This window comes from the organism of the source record quoted next, unplaced genomic scaffold (assembly GCF_019419815.1).
Source record: "Pyrus x bretschneideri cultivar Hongxiangsu unplaced genomic scaffold, Pyrus_bretschneideri_v1 Contig146, whole genome shotgun sequence".
NCBI lineage: Eukaryota > Viridiplantae > Streptophyta > Magnoliopsida > Rosales > Rosaceae > Pyrus > Pyrus x bretschneideri.
The window spans coordinates 170612-185627 of NW_025999442.1; the positions used below are offsets into that span (position 1 = coordinate 170612).

The 15016-nt window shown below is 35.9% G+C and overlaps 1 pseudogene; it reads right to left on the reverse strand.

Moving 5' to 3' along the window:
• Positions 1-553: 553 nt before the first annotated feature.
• On the reverse strand, positions 554-14275 carry LOC125475399 (annotated as a pseudogene).
• Between the last annotated feature and the right edge of the window lie 741 nt (positions 14276-15016).

Genomic DNA, 15016 nt, shown 5'->3' on the forward strand with positions numbered 1-15016 from the left:
GTGAGAATCGAACCTAAGATTTCTCATTTACTAGTGAAGAGGAATACCAGTAGACTGTAGTACTAAGTGGCATGATCAAGTTTTGGAATTTAAATTAAGTAGCTACTTTGAGTTTTGAAGTTACGTAGTACTGCAGTCCTGTGGAATTTCTCTTTAGTCTTAAGTGACAAGTTTTAGGTTTGAATCTCAGAAATAATGAGTTGACAACCAATTTATTCTCCATGTTAGAACTTGTTTGGATATGCTTTTAAAATGACTAAAAACGCTTTTAGTAAAAATACGTTTAAAAACAATCCTTACTAAAAATGCCAATTAATCCTGAAAAAAACACTTAAAGTGCTTCCTGGAATAAATACATAATTGATGTTTCTTGTAGAAAGAATTTCAAGTGCTTTGGAACCCAAAAACATTTTCTATAAAAGCACTTTTTAGTCATTTTAAAAGCATATACAAATGAGCCCGTAATGTTTATATATAAAGGGTAAATTACATAAAACTACCTCAACTATTGGGTCAATCACAGTTTCATACCCCATCTTTAAAAAATTTCAATGTCATACTTCATCTACGAATTTTTTACAATTTCATACCTTCCGTCAGTTTTCTGTTAATTCTTTCGTTAAATAGTGACGTGACTTGAGACGAGACTCACTCTCTGTTAAAAATTTAATTAAATATTAGAAAACTAAAAAAAAATTCATTTAATATATTTTTTTTGCATGGGGGACCCACCCCAAACCCAAATCCCGTCTTCCCCAAACACACCTCTTTCTTCCCCTTCTTGCCTTCCCCAAACCCATTGTGTTCTCCTTGCTCCTGAAACTTCGGTGCAATGTAACCGTGTGTGCCCTCCAGTTTCATCGACCGAGCCGGGGTCTTGCCGCAGAGTTCTGCCGTGCCAAAATGGCAAATTTTGGCACCAAGCACGAGGTGGTCTTCCTCAGTGACGATGATGCTAGAGCTATTGATGTGGTTGTGGACGAAGGTTAAGTCGAGGTCGGAGCCATGGTGCATGTAATCGAGGCTGTCGGCAAGGTCGATGGCGATCTGCATCCGAGAAAGCCATGACGATAGAACGGTATAGCTCGGGTTCTTCAGGTTGCGGAGGCAGTCGGTGAGGCTGGCGTTGACGACGAATTCGTAAACGAGGTAGCTCCTGGAGAAAGAGGCGCCGATGAGCTTAATGTGGCTGAAGTGGTGGGATTTGGAGATAAGGGAGAGGCGACACTGGAGGTCTGGGAGGGAGATGGGAAGGCGGGATTTGCGCTGGAAGATGACGGCGTCTTTGGTTTGAAGGGAGCAGCGTCATGAGGAGGAGGTAGAGAAGGAGGAGAGACGGCGGTGGGGGAGGAAGTTGGAGGTGGCAGAGTGGATCTTTGAGAAGACGTAGATTTGGAAGTTTTTAAGGAGGGAGGCTTTGAAGGATTCGAGGGAGGGTACGAAGGAGGAGTGGTGGATGAGATTGCTGATGTGGCAGAGAATGACAGCAGGGGAGAAGGGGTGGATTAGATCTTGGTTTGGGTTTGGGGAAGATGGGAGGGGGAAGAAAAGGTTTGTGTCACGTCCCGACCCGGGGCGGATCACTTCCCGGGCTCGCTCCACCACCGTAGCACGATATTGTCCACTTTGGGCTTACCATTCCCTCACGGTTTTGTTTTTGGGAACTCACGAGCAACTTCCCAGTGGGTCACCCATAATGGGATTGCTCTAACCCCCTTCTCGCTTAACTTCGGAGTTCCTACGGAACTCAAAGCCAGTGAGCTCCCAAAAGGCCTCATGCTAGGTAAGGATGAGAATATACATTTAAGGATCACACTCCTGGGTGATGTGGGATGTCACAATCCACCCCCCTTAGGGACCCGACGTCCTCGTCGTCTCACCACAACCAGGGTTAGGCTCTGATACCAAATTGTCACATCCCCGCCCAGGGCTGATTACTTCCCAGGCCCGCTCCACCACCGTAGCACAATATTGTCCGCTTTGGGCTTACCATTCCCTCACGGTTTTGTTTTTGGGAACTCACAAGCAACTTCCTAGTGGGTCACCCATCATGGGATTGCTCTAGCCCCCTTCTCGCTTAACTTCGGAGTTCCTACGGAACTCGAAGCCAGTGAGCTCCCAAAAGGCCTCGCGCTAGGTAGGGATGGGAATATACATATAAGGATCACTCCCCTAGGTCACAGTTTGGGTTTGGGGTGGGTCCCCTATGCAAAAAAAATAAAAATAAATGATTTTGTTTTTTTTTTTTAGTTTTTAATATTTAATTAATTTTTTAATAAAGAATAGGCCCCGTCTCAAGCTACGTCATTATTTAACAAAAGAATTGACAGAAAACTGACGGAAAGTATGAAATTGTAAAAAATTCGTAGATGAGGTATAACATTGAAATTTAAAAAAAATAAGGTATGAAACTATAACTGACCCAATATTTGATGTAGTTTTATGTAATTTACCCAAAAAAAAAAAAAAATTAAGTAGAAGATTAGAACAAGTAAACTGGTGTGTCAGTTTCAAAAGAAATAAAAATTAAAGCCGCTTGGAATATCATCATTTTATAAAAAAGATTTACATATATATATCAAATGAAAAATTAATTTCCTTCAACTTTTTTTAATAATATGAAAATTTGGATATATGGTTCATTTATGAAAGTCTTTCTTAATTTAAATTCCATACCTATAAAGATTCTTACATGGCACCTCTTAGGGTGCGTTTGTTGCACCGGACTGTCTCAGACTAGACTAACTTTAGGGACTAAGCCTGACTGGCTTAAACTAGACTAAGCCCTAGTTTGGTATGGAGGTGATTCTGAAAAAAAATGGCTATCAAAAAAACCTGGGAGCTTTTTTATATTTGGTAAACATTCAGCTTCAGTTTTTTTTCACAATTTTGGGTGAAAAAAAGTTAAAAACACAAAGTTGCAAAGCCCAGCTTAGAAAAACCAACTTTTTTTCACATCTGTTTTACATAAAAGTTTATCAAACACTATAATATTGTCTTTTTTTTTCAAAAGCACTTTTACAAAAAAGTTTACCAAACACTCTACTGCTTTATTTCACATCTGCTTATTCTCACAGCACAGCAGAAACAGTTTTTTTCAAAGCACAACAATACCAAACCAGCCAACAGTACAGTCACCAGTTTGGTGTTTGCTCAAACTAGGACTACGTTATTGTTCTATTTTAATTGCTTTTTTTATTAAAGATATTATTAAAATTAATAATATTGGATGAGAGTGAGACTCAATAAAATACAAAAACCAAATTACTCACTCGAAGATGTCCCCAGTTGTTAGTCTTTATTGAAATCAACTTTGTATTGTAATAGTGATGTATTTAGGATGACACCAAGCCAGCTAAGGTAAAATGGGTGAGATTGTAGTCACTATTCAGCCACAGCCTGCGGTTTGGTTGTCAGTACTTAGGAGCATCTCTAAAATTGTTCTATAACACTGCCCTGAAATTGCAATCTTCAATCCCTGATTGCAAATGAAAAAGAGGTTATCAATCTCTCCCTACTACTGTCAAAAGGAGATAGCACAATTAAGATGATAGAACTGATCCAAAGTGATAAACTATAAGCTTCAATGAAATCAAATGGCAGCTGAAGAGTAAGAAATAAACAAGAATAAAAATAATCAGCATCCTCATCTCATGAATATCAATGCACCAAGAAACAAAATACAAATCCTTCAAAAATAAAAATAAACCTGTGTGGATGACAGTGAACATTAGTTGTTATTATATTATAGTTGAGAAAAGCTATCCTTCTTCTTGTAATTCATTTGTAAATTTATACGAATACATCAGGTTTATGTATTACCATCACCCAGCTTTAAACCATATAAGCCTATGTAGTTGATTGATTTTGTAATGTAAAAGATAGAAAATCAAGATGACATTTAGAAGTCAAGATAAGTGGGAAGGGGATGCAAGATGAGTGTAAGTCACAAAGCAGATAGCTTTTCATATGACCTCAAGGTTGATAAAGGTTAAGGATGCAATCCAATATCACCATAAGTTTGAGTTTACAACTAGAACAGTAGAGGCACTTGAAAGTAGGATGATAAGATGGTAACTTCATTCTGATCAATAAAATATTTTAGCTAGCAGCAAGTGGGTCAAGGCTTGATACCAAAGCACATTTCAGCCAACAAAACCTAGAGTAATCATGTCAAATATTAACAACTAAAACCCAGAGTACACATGTTAAACTATAATTCATTGATGGGAATGAAACATTTGAGAAAATATGAACTCAACAACCAAACCCAGTGTACTCATGTCAAATATTACCAACAAAGGAATTTGTGTACGTATGTCAAGACTCAAGACTCAAATAAAAAATATCACCCAAGATAAAAATCAATCAGGAGTGCTTTCTGTATTAGGAAGCCCATAACAATATATAGAAAAAAGGCTATATGGGTTATAGATTAGAAAGGGGTGCTTTTGCATGCTCAGAAGATTGTTAAAAGGCCATAAAATGGTGATTTTTATGTAACCAAATCGGACAATTTTGGATAAGATTAAACCACAATAACAACAATAAGCAGGGAACAAAGAAAAAATTGCAATCAACTACAAAAACTTAGCAATTAGTTCACAGAAGGAAAAATAGCAGATAAATTGGGTAGCAATCAATTCAAAAACTCACTCAATCATAGAACACAAGCGCACCCAATCACAAAGCCACAAAAAACGCACCCAATTTTTGTGCTAGAAATTCAAAATTTCCAGAGATTTCAAGCACAAAACAACAAAATCGATCAAAACCCAATAATAATTGCGATCAGCAAAACAAAATTGAAGAAATTGATCGTCAGATTTAGAATTTACCAGACGAGAACAAGGATGATGGAGCAGGAGGAAGGAGCAAGACGAGGATGAGGGAGTAGAACGAGCACAAACAGAATAAGCGAGCAACTGTCTCGTAAATGGTCTTAGCAATCCGGTGATATTGGAGTGTTTTTGCTAAGAACTTCTGAGGAATGGGTTAGTCGGAGCGAGTCCGACTTAATCCCATTAAACATAATCCTTCTATCAAACAAACACAAGATTATACTAACAATTAGTCATTTCCAGTCCAATGAGAGCTAGTGAGCCCAAACAAACACACCCTTAAGATATTCATCGGTGTGGATCATTTTTTCTTTTTGGTCAATGGGCTGCTTTTTTATTACCAACAACACACATTTATGAGAGAGGCCCACATACAATACAAACACAACAACAAAAGTATGGACCTTCAAAGTACAATGAAACCAAGCCCAACAGAAAACATAAAAATCCTAAACAGACAACATCCTTTGCCAACATTCGTTAAACCACATATCGAGAAAGATCAATTTTTTGCAGGCCTTGGACATTTGTTGGGAAATATGAAATCTGAGACCTCTTAGGGTGCGTTTGTTGTATCAGACTATCTTAGACTGGACTAGCTTCAGGGACTAAGCTGGACTGGCTTAGACTAGACTAGCTTGGACCAACTTAGTGAAGTGTTTGTGGCAATGTCGGCCTAAAAACAAGATAATTAATAAATTTTAATATTATATTATTTAATCCCTTTTTATTAATATTTTATTATTAATTATCTCTTTTTTTTTTTTTTTTTTGTCTCAAAACTTTCCTCTTCGAAAACCAATTCCACAATTTGTGATCACAATTTGATATCAGATCAAAACAACTCCAATTCCACAATTGCAGAGTGTCTCGTTGTCGAAATAGTGTCTCAAAACCAACTCCAATTCCGCAAATCAAAGTCTCCTAGGTTGCTGCCTCCATCTTCTTCGCCGGTCCCGGCGTCCTAGCATCTTAGGCGGCGACCCCAAGCCTCTTGGCTTTTCAGATTCCTCCATCGCAGTCATGTTCCTCACCCACTACTAGGTTCACAAAGATCTCGTGATTTGGGTTTCAACGAAACCATTTGTGGTGACATGTGTCCATGACCGTTGGAGGCGGTAGAGGTTATGGTTTTGCCGGAGGGGGAATATGTGGAAGATTGGCAGAGAAGGAAGATGGAAGAGGGGGCTTTGGGACTTAGACGAGGAGAAGACAACAGAGAAGGAAACGGTCTTAGCAGTCTGGCCGAAATTGGGGATCTTCGTTAAGAACACCTAGCGAGGTATATAATCCGAGCGAGTCCGACCTAAGCTCAATAAACCTAATCTTTGTCCAAACCAAATAAGGGACTACACTAGCAATTAGTCTAGTCAAGTCTTGTTCTCCCTAATCCAGTCGAACAAACACACCCTTAGGGTCTATTTGGTACTGTACTTAAATCCAACTTTTGAAACACAAAAACAATTTTAGGCCTTAAAAACTTATTTGGTAGGGCTATTTTCAAAAATTGAATTCAAGATTAACTAAAAAATATAGTCTATTCTCTAAAAACATAAAAGGTGAGTTTTTAGAGTTTTTGAACTTAAACTCACTCCTTTCTTTTCTCTCCCTCCTCCCCTCTCACTCTAAATCTATATCTCTCTCTTTTCTTCTTTCTCTCTCTCTCTCTTTTTTTTTTTACCTTTTTCGTTTCTCCTCCAATCCACTCTCTTCATTCTCTTGGTTTTTTCTCACTCCTCTTCCTCTCTATCTCGTCCGATCCTCTCTCCTCTTTCTCTTTCCTTCATCCGATCCTCTCTCCTCTTTCTCTTTCCTTCAATCATCTCTTACTTTCTCTCCTCCTCTCTCCTCTTTCTCCCTCTCCTGTGACCCCCTCTTTTTAGATCTCTTTGTCTGGTTTAAGTCGTAAGATTTAAAAATTTTAAATTGTAAACCAATCAAGTTTTTGAGTCTTAAAGAAAATTGTTTTCAAGAAATATTCTTAAGAAATGTTTTGAGAAATAATAAAAATTTTGAAATAGGATACCAAACAAGCCCTTAATGTTTTTCTCTTCATTTTCTTAGATGGTTGAAAGTCAATATATATACACACGCGCACACACACACTTTATTTCAAATCCACACTTAGATTTAATTGTATAAAAAATTTGAGTGAGGCAGTGAGAGTTGTTGATTTAGGGTTTAGTTTTGTCAATTTAATGAAAGAGCGAGGAACAAAGGCTAGAAGCAGACTGATATTTGATTTGCTTTGATATTAGAATTTTGTATCGATCAATTGAGGGAACGACACTAAATTTGACAACGTGAGTGATACGAATTTGAGATACTGGGGTTGGACGAAGCAATTTGGATGGTTATGCTTGTGCAATTGCATCCAAGACAAACACCATTTTTGTTTCTTCCTTATGTATGCAAGACTTTTTATTTATTTTTATTAGGAGAAATTAGGTTCTCATTCCTATTTTTTCAAGTCCATTAATTAAAACCTTATTCATTTTCAATTTTTGTTCAAGGTCCTTTGGTTTTAATAAATGTCATTAATTATTTCAAAAATAAACTATTTACATGTCAAGATAATTAAATTTTATTTTAAAAAATATTCATTTAGTGTTAGAACCGTTTCATTTGGCATATTTAAATTTATGGCTAAATTGTTTATCATATATTTCTACTTCTAGTTTGTACCCATTTTTAATTTGCAACCCTTTTTTTAAATTGTACCAATTTTCTTTTAAATTTTAATTTGTACCCATATATTAATTTCTTTTTGTCCCTTATTTTTAAAACTTTTATTTGTACTCATAATTTTTTTAACCTTTTATTTGTACCCATAATTTATTTATAATGTACCCATTTTTGTTTACAAATGTACCACTTTCTTATATGCAAAATGAAATTTTTTTTTGTAAGTACCATTTTTTAATGTAAAATCTATTTTTTTTAATCTAAAATGTATCCTTGATTTTTTTATACAAAATGTACCCATTTTTTGTTATATAAAACATTCCTTTTTTTTTTTTTGTATGAAATATATCACTTTGGTATGTGAAATGTACCCACTTTTTTATATAAATGTACCAATTTTTTATTACATAAAATGTAGGCAAATTTTATTATATACATATACTCATATTTTATAAAAATAAAATTAAATCCCATTTTTTTTTTTATAATCTAGAATGCACCCATAAGCAATTATTTTATTTTATTTTTATCAAAACCCATAAGCAATTTTGAATAATTGAATTGGTAATGTAAATGAAGTAAAAAAAAAAAAAAAAAACAGTTGAGTATTTATTAGTATTATTGCATCTCTTTTATTATTATGTCATTTATGTGGCAGGAGATAGACTTCAATAAAAAACCTAAAATGCATAAGGTTTGAGTCCATAATAGTTAGGAACCAGAATCTCAACTAAACTATCCCGTTTTATTATTCCCTCAGTTTTTATTCTTTTCTTAGTTTTAATTTTTATTTATTTCTTAATTATAAATTTATACCCATTTAATGTTTAAAATCCTCTATATACCTCTTAATCAAGACCGTTGAATGTTACAAGATATAAAAGCTATAAAAGAGTGTAAAAATGTTTGTCAAAATCTTTGTTCCTTGATCTCATCCTTATATATATATAGACACGCACGTAAAAGCAGAGAAACATCAGAAATTAACAATGGAGAGAAAAGATTTAAAAGAAATTTCCCATATAATGTTAATATCCATGCATGTATTAACTTAATTAATACACAAAACTGCCAACACAACTACTAATTGAGAAAACACTATTTAAATTCAAGCAATCTACATATTTTTTTTTAATAATTTGAAAACTTGGTTATACATGGGTCCCAACAGTTTCAAATGAAAGCCAAGGGAAACTCCATGCATCAACTCTCTCCACGATTTTTTCCACCTTATGGTAATTCTCAATTATTTCACAACACATTTATTTTCACATTCCAAAATCTTTGTCATTTTACATTCAACAATAAAGATTAGACTACACACCACCTCTTAAGATGTACATTGGTGTTCTTCTTGAAACGTTCGTTAAACCGCGTGCGTGGGGGGAGATTATTTTCTGCATGGCCTTGAACATTAATTTGTTGTTTAACATTATACGAAATCTCAGAAGGCTTGAAAGTCAATACATTAGCGAAAAGGAAATTTCAATATATATCACAGAGAAATATCAGAAGATAAGAATGGAGGGAAAATATTCACAGATATATTAACTTAATATAATAATGTCGGCCTAGTCAGAAATTTGTTTTCCTTTTCGAGGAATGTGTCTCTGTTATTCACGTACAAATGCTCCAAGCAATCAAAGGTATGCATGCGACCAACCGTCAAAGATTTTTTTCAAACCCCCGACGCTTCTCATCAAATGCTCCAAACAAATAAATTGTGTTTACTTATGCAGTTACGTTACCCTAATTACTTGGTAGTTCTGTGGAATATCAGAAGATAAGAATGGAGGGAAAATATTCACAGATATATTAACTTAATATAATAATGTCGGCCTAGTCAGAAATTTGTTTTCCTTTTCGAGGAATGTGTCTCTGTTATTCACGTACAAATGCTCCAAGCAATCAAAGGTATGCATGCGACCAACCGTCAAAGATTTTTTTCAAACCCCCGACGCTTCTCATCAAATGCTCCAAACAAATAAATTGTGTTTACTTATGCAGTTACGTTACCCTAATTACTTGGTAGTTCTGTGGAAGCCAAACTTCTAGATACGAACCCTATGTCTATAAATACATTTCCAACATTCAATGCAAAAGCCACAAACTTGAACTCCTCCTTTTTATACCTTCTGTGTACTAAGTTTAATTAAGTTGATCATTAGCAACTATGTCTTCTAGTCAGAAACCCGATGCACTAAAGGTCCTTTATCCTGGCACAGGAGGACGCGGTTCGTCGCCCCAGCCTAAGACTGGTGGAGGCCCGGCTCCTCCAAATGTTCAGGATTCTTTAGCAAAGGGCAAGAAGAAACCTGGGAAAAACCAGTGAAAATTATATATGTATGACTGTTGTTGGGGGTTATTTCTTCAAGATAAATAAGCACATTATTTCCTAAGTTCAGTTAGCATTATTTTATTGTGAAAAGGAATTGGTTCTGGTGTGAACATATCTCACTAGAATGTAACAAAATAAATAAATAAATATATTTTTTTATTTTGTGCCACGATTGATGTTTCTTAATTGATTATATCTGAGAATCTCGTAATCCATGTGTATTCTCTTTAATAATGTTTATACCGCATTTTAGTTTAGCCTCGACTATTCTACAGGGAAATATCAAATATGTAAAAGAAAGGGCAAATAATATCAAATACGTAAAAGGAAGGGCAATAATTCCTAAGTCTGCACTATTCATGTTTATTGTGAAATGGGCCCTCAATTTTGTATTACTTACGTTTGTCCCATCCCTCCAATTCAAAAACCCCATGCCTAAAGAATCTGATTGAAAAGATGGGATTTCTGTGCTGTTCGGCTCCGACGCTCTCTGAGGTAAAAGCACTTTCTTCTCCTCTCTCTCCAATTTGAATCTCCCTTTAGAACTTCAATCTCTTTGTATTTCTTGAAAACCGTCTTTATTTCGCAAATTAAACTGAAAAATTTGAAAAATCTTGCTCGAGATTTTGCTTGAAATCATGGTTTGGGATTAAATAGCAAGGTTAGATCCAGTACTCCAAGAAGTACTTCGATGATATCTAAGAGTACATGTACTCTTCTTTCTACTTTGTTTTCATTCGATTTTTCTTCATTTTTTTTTTTTTTTTTTTGACATTTTGTTGGTACAGGCATGTGGTTGTTCCTCAGGATGTGGCTAAACTGCTCCCAAAAACTAGGCTTCTCCTTGAGGTAATTTATTTTCTAAGGCCAACTCCAACCCATGGCCTAAAACTATAATTTCCCTTATATTCCCCCCAATCCATTCCAAACCAAATTCTAATTTGGACCTAAAACGTAAAAAAAAAAAATAAAAAAAAAAAAACAAGAAATCGGCCAGGATTTAGCCCAGAAAATGGTGTGAGCCCCACCATCGAGAGTGAAAAAAGGCACTTAAACGCCAAAAACCCCCAAGAGACGCGCGCATGCGAGCAAAGCGCCAAGGCAGAGACCGGCATGGCCCCACCCACATGGGCATGTCGGCGACTTGAGCCAGAAACCAACGACTAGATTTGCAATCTACGGCTGAGATCAACTGGCCATTGGTTGATCCAACGGTTTGCATTCAAAATATTTTTTTGGGAATTTTAACAAAAGGCTCCCGGTACTGTTCACTTTAACGAAAACCACATTTTTACACTAAAAAGTCAATCCTGGTACTATTCACTTTAGCCTTTATTTTGTCCTTATCATTAAAACTCAAAGTTTTCAAGCCTTTTTCATTAGTTTTCCTTAGTTTTTTTAATTTTTAATTTATATATTTATTGAATCCAATGGCTGAGATCAAATACAATCAAATCTAACGGTAAAATAAAAAGATCTAACGATCCAAATTTAAATTCAACAGCTAAAATAATTAAAAAAAATTATTTAACTCAAAATTCACCCAAAAACTCTATGAATACCTATGTATTTGTTTAAACATCCACACAAAACTCACTTTTCTCCTACAATTCTTCCCCTTTTTTTACTACCATTTCTTCTAATTTCCAAATTTTTCAAGATGGCAAAAGAGCATATTAGAGGTCGTAATTGGACCTTTGAGGAAGATGTTGCTTTATGTTTGGCATGAGTTTCTATTAGCGAAGATGGTGCCGTTGGCACAAATCAAATTAAAAAGGTTTTGTGGGTAAAATCATTGATAAGTTAAATGAAAACTCCAACGCCGGGCGAAGGGAAGGTGGTGGTGTTTACAATCAGCGGAAGTTTATCAACAAAGCGTGCATTTTATGGAAGGTAAGCTTGGAGAATAGGGTGACAAATTTGTGAGTTTCTTTGTTGATATTTTATTTGTCATGTACATAATATTATTTTACAACTAGTTGTTTTTATGTATTTGTTGCATAGGATGACAAAGTAATGCCAATTTACAAAATAAGAACTACACCGAAAAATTAACCTTTTTAAGTTGCATCATGCTTGGAACGTTCTCAATGATTGTCCGAGGTGGGGAACCGATGTAGACCAACAATGGGGAAGATTATTTTATAGTGAAGCCACACAGACAAATGAAGCAAGAAAGGTTCGAATGTAATTTCATGATGGAGGACCTCAACAAATACACTCCAGAGAGGAAGAAGTTCTTACGTGATAAGCAAAAGAAAATTTTGCGAGGGGCTACCACAAGTAGTATATTTCAAGATGATGATCATTTCAAGGCTATATCCCAAGTCCACCACCAAGTCAAGATGATGGATGTCATTATTAAGTTTATGTAATTTATGAATTATCAATTGTATTAAGTTTATGTGGTTTATTAATTGTCGTTTTGTATTAGGTTTCATGTATCAATTTAGTGATTTTTCAATATTTAAAATGTTCATAAAATTAATTTAGGATAGGCTATATAATTTTTTTTTTTTAAAAAAAAAAGCCTAAATTCATTCTTTAATAATCTGGGGATAAAAGTTTAGGCTAGAAGGATTAGAGCAGAAAAACTGTTTCTGGGTTAAAACCTAAATTTTATAGACTAAAAATTTTAGGTTTTAGATTAAGGGTTGGAGATAGTCTGAGGTAAGTAATTTATCAGGGTTTTCACTTTCTTTGATTGTAATATGTCCTTTTGAGGAATGCTTTGCGATTTGTTTATGTTATTTTGGGTTTTGTGTAATCTTGGAATCTTTCCTTTTGCATCAGTGAGATTTGGGTTTTTCGGTTTTGTTTACAGTTTTTGAATGTCCATGAATTTTGAATGGTGGGTTTCTGTGGATTTTGTTATTCGAAGAGGGACATATGGATTGGTTTGTTACTTGGTACATACGTTTATAAGCATCAAATTATATACACTCGCTCCTACTCAAATGTTCAAATATATTCATTTATGTATGTTTGCGCATTCACTTTCGTATACGTGTGTTAACTGCCATTTAGATTTGGTCAAGTGAATAATGTAGGTATATGAATCGGTCATTTCACACATATATAGATTGATAGGTAGATTGAATTGAAATTTCGTGAATCGGTCATACACTTTACATGATTTCTATGCGGGAATGCTAGTGAATGCTTTATTTAATTTCCAAGAAATTGAAGCTGAGAATACGATATTTTCCCTTTGCTATGGAAATACAACCGTGGATTCTGTGGTGCAGTAAATATGAGGCCTAATAAAAGTTAATTTTCCTTGTTTCTTATGTTCATATGTTTTAACATCCGATTGGATTTGCATTAAGGTTTTAATTTTAGGGGTTTTTTCTGCTTTAGTTCACTTAATATTCATACCTGTTAATGTTTTTACTTTTTAAGCGTATGGTTTTAAGTTGTTTTGGTATGTGTAAGAATGTGTCCAACATGGTTTCTTTTTCGCACATCCTTTCAATAATTTAGATTGACTTACCCCAAATCCATTGGCAGTTACTTTTTTTTTTGGTCAAAAGTACTTTTTATTACAAAAATTACAACTTGACAAAGCCCAAAGCTAACATATTAACATCCAAAAAAAGGGTCACAACAGAACAACACATCCCAAAAGCTAAGATACAATTAGGCCCAAAACGTAGAACATGAACATTGAACCTAGAAACTTTTACCATCTCCATTGCCGACAGAGGTCATCCTAAGCCGTCCAATTCCTCGTTCATAGTCAAGCAATACCTCACCAAATGCCACATCAAACTCCAATCTGCCACCCAAGCATAGCCATACAGTAAGGATAGCTAGCAACCAAACAAGAGAAGCCAACTGTCGAGATGAAGTCCGTGGAGATCCACGAACAACACTATCGAAAATGGCAGATAACAAGGAGAAAGTGGTGGTGTTGGAAACACCTGAGCTAGTGAAGCCACTGGACTCTACACACAATCTGAGTAGGTTGTATGGCTGAAGATCAGAATATGAATGAACACATAGGATAGATACTGTCTAGGAAAGAGAAACCATACATAATAGTATAACAACCAAGGCTAAAAAATGGTAGAAGTAAGGAAAACAGATAAGAAGGAAAGAGAAGGGAGGACGGCGACCGACCCTAGTCGAAACTAGGTCGGCGCCACTGGTTTTCCTTAAATTTGGAAGCCTCACATGAAGGGGTGAGAAAAACTCTCAAAAGGAGAAAACGACTCTCACTAGAGAGAGAAAAGTATTGTCGCACCCTATTGACAGTTACTTTGTATACGTTAGGGATGAGTCTTCTTCTTCAGCTTAGTGGGCACCGTACCTTTAGCAAAGCGTCTAGGTAATGCAACTGACGTAGAACGTTTAGCGGAGGAATTTGAAGCACAGCTTGATAGGCGCCAGGAGAAGACCAAGAGGTCATGAGTTATCCACTATGATTAATAGTATTCAATATGTGCAATTAATCTGGTATATCACAAATAGAATAAATAGGCAATGTAAGTGTTGCTTAAGGATATTTTTCTTTGTATTCCATATCAATCAAAATAATCTTTCAAAATTCTCTCATTTTCTGGTGGATTCCAGATGAATCTTTAGGGGTGAACGTGAGGATCCCATTGTTAATCATCTCGCTGCGTCAGTTGGTATCAGAGCAGGTTTGCCTTGGATCGATGGCGAATGACCCGACGAATGATAGGACTCGTCCTGACGGGGAACCAGTTTCCAGGAGAGAGTTTGACGCCCTTGCTGCAAGCGTTGAAGAGATTAGGCAATTGCTTCTCAACATGGGGAACCACGACAATCTACAAAACGAACGAGAAAACCGACGTGGTGGTGGTAGAGTCAACCGCAATGGTCATCGTCAACGGGAAGCTAGTGAATCAGATTCTGAGGAGGAGATTGACCAGCCCGAGAACCCATATGCTGCTAATAAAAATAACCGACAACCCATTGAAGATTACCGAATAAAGGCCGACATTCCTTATTTTAATGGTCATCTATCCATTGAAGGATTTTTAGACTGGCTCGTGGAGGTAGAGAGATTCTGTAAGATTATGTCGGTGCCGGAGGAAAAGATGGCTAAGATAGCGGCTTTTCGCTTGAAGGGAAGTGCGGCTGTATGGTGGGATAATTTGCAGAAGTCGCGACAGAGGCAGGCCAA